Here is a 3181-nt window from a genome sequence, read left to right on the forward strand (position 1 = left end):
TATGGTTCCGTGTGAGGTAGGACGTTACTATAGCTACTAAAGTAAGTATAGCTGCTATAGCTACTATAGTTACTATAGCTACTATGGTTACGTGCGAGGTACGACGTATCTTGAGTACTATATGCTGACGTCCTTTGCAGAGCTTCTCCTCGTGACAAGAACGCCACCGGGGCATGTTTTGGCTTTGACTACTGATCAGCGTGAAAGAATTTAGGATGGTGCGCTATATTGCTATATTTATACCACCTGCCAAAATGCAAAAACGTATGGTTGAATGAATGCGTTGGAACGCTAAGCTATGTGGAGTAATGTGGCTGATGGAAAGACATGACGCTAAAAAAAGTAGCAAAGTTCATTGATAATCTGATTTAGTAGTTCAAAAAAAAGTTTCTGCTTTTGCAGCTCTCTGAAATGATATGCACACAACATGACCCTGTCATTTATCTTCGTTGTGCAGTGTTGTCCTGCTGTACTGACTTTGGTGCCAAAACAGTTAGGAAAAGGGTCGGAAGTGCACCAAGATAAGTCTTGAATTATTTTGTACATGACATGCACATTGCAATGTGACATACAATTTATGTTCGTTGAGCAGCGACGTCACACAATGCGAATTTTCGTGAATATCAAGCTATTTAAGTGGCCTCAAGTGGACCCTCAAATGGGATCTGTGGTTTTACGTTCTGAAACCTTGATATGATCACGGTATTTTATGGATCTGGAAATTTGGGGTATGTTGTATCTCTGCCATTTTGCCTCAATTGAAGTGCGACCACACCGGCCGAGATAGAACCCGCTACCTTATATTCAGTAGACCTGCACCCTAGCCCCTGATTCACCAAGGTGGACCTAAAGCGCACCATTAGCGAGTCACGTCACTGATCTCGAGCATGACAAGCATTTCATGATGTTCCTCTTCCCACCTGTGATTTCTGTTTGTCACGCAATTACTTCACACATTACCAATCTTCGCGCATATTTAGCCTGGGAAATGAACGCGAACTCATAAAGAGCGAGACGTCTGAATGATGTACAATGAATGAGTTTCATCAACATCATGCTAGCACCTGGCATTTATATTCACCATAGAATGACAGTATACGCATTATGTATTCTGGTACTAATCAAGACAGCGAAACGGCCTCGGCCGCAGCAAGAGCGCGACAATTAGCTTTCGCTCTGGCGAGGAGAGGTACACAACTCAAACTTTCCACGCCGGAGGTTTGTGGCGGGCCTCTGTAACCCATATTCTGGGGGTGCAGTAGTTAATCAAAGTTTACACATAGAGGATGCAGCACAGGAACCGATTACGACCGGCAAGCATCCAAGGAAGGTCCCCATCATCATCCAACTGCAGGTGCGGCAAAATGGACTGTGCGGAAGTTGTGCGGTGATTTGGTAAGCATCTGTAATCCAACCTATTGAAAGCATCAGTACTAAAATACATTTCTTGTTATTACATAGCATCGTATATCTCATGCAAGTCATGATTTCCAAGATACCATCTGTAACTTGCGTTCGTCATACAGTCTCCTCGAGCTGTACAATTTTACGTGTAAGATGAAGCTTATAAATCGGCCGCGAGGGTGCCATGAGCATGTCTTCCAATTCTTGTCGTACATGACATGCTTCTCATGACATTTATGCTGTACTTTATCATTCATATTTATCGCACCATCACGACATGAAACATCATATTTTGTACATGTCATGCTAGTGGATTGATCACGAGCACAGCATGGGTGCCCGTTGTAAACCGTGTGGCAGATGACATGCATGTCATGGTTTTCATGCTACCACCTGAAGTTTATGTTCACCATGCAGTTACGTCACCTGACAAATATGATGCATTAAAAGCCAGCTAAAAACGGTCATTAGCTCACTCTCGTGCGGTATGTATGCAATGCCGTTCATGCGATGCACATCAAGATTTTTATGTTGGCAACTGTCATAAATATTTGCCATAAAAATGTCTCATCATACCAATTTTGTTATATCATCCTTTTATTAAACGGTCGCGAGCACCGCCAGGCTTTATCATGTACAGAATGCAGTACATGACATGCGTATGATGACTTACGTGTTAGAATCTGTCAATTCCCTTTGTCCTACACTCTTGTCATGCCATATAATTTTTTTATTTAGGTCTATTAGGGAAATGTCTACGCGTGCAGTCGGCCTATGACATCTATATGATGTCTTTAATGACATGCATACTATGGTTTTCATGCTCTGAGTTCTCATTTGCGTTCGCCATGCGGTCATGTTATGCCATACCAAATTTCGTGTACATCCCACTAACGAAGCCACCAGAACAGTACAAAGTCGTAGGCGGCAAGATAGATAGATAGATAGATAGATAGATAGATAGATAGATAGATAGATAGATAGATAGATAGATAGATAGATAGATAGATAGATAGATAGATAGATAGATAGATAGATAGATAGATAGATAGATAGATAGATAGATAGATAGATAGATAGATAGATAGATAGATAGATAGATAGATAGATAGATAGATAGATAGATAGATAGATAGATAGATAGATAGATAGATAGATAGATAGATAGATGTCACCGAAGTTCTATGCCTCGGATGTAATTTGGTTGAGGATAATTCGAACTATGAAACACAACCGTATTTATTACACATTGTGTGCCAATACGCCCTCTGCACTACTGCTTTTTTCTTATGATGAAAGGCTGCGCCAATGCACACATCGCGCATATATTAATTTAAAAAATTATTTTTCTCATGGCTTCATATGGCGTCACGTTAAATATATATGGCGTCATGTTAAAGATTAAAAAGATATATAAACGCATATGACGTCATATTAAAATCAATTGATGTGACGTTTTTAAGTGTGAACTCCTATCATTCATCGCAACGCACGAGAAAAGCATTCACATATCTTAGCTACTTGCGGCTGTTGAATTCTTCATAACTCTTGCCTGATGCAAAAGTCCAGTAGCGCCATCGTCAAGGATAGGGCGTGGTGCTTCATTACAGTTCAACCAACGTACACCGTGTCAGGCAATGCCGGTTATTCTGCCGTGAAGCGACGTCTGGAATCTCAAAACGACTCACGAGCTTCATTATATTTGCTTTTCAGTACGGTTTGACATTTCGCACTCGCCTAAAATTCTTACTCTAGTGGGAACATTACGGGTATAAAA

Source organism: Rhipicephalus microplus, chromosome 3, assembly GCF_043290135.1.
Source record: "Rhipicephalus microplus isolate Deutch F79 chromosome 3, USDA_Rmic, whole genome shotgun sequence".
NCBI lineage: Eukaryota > Metazoa > Arthropoda > Arachnida > Ixodida > Ixodidae > Rhipicephalus > Rhipicephalus microplus.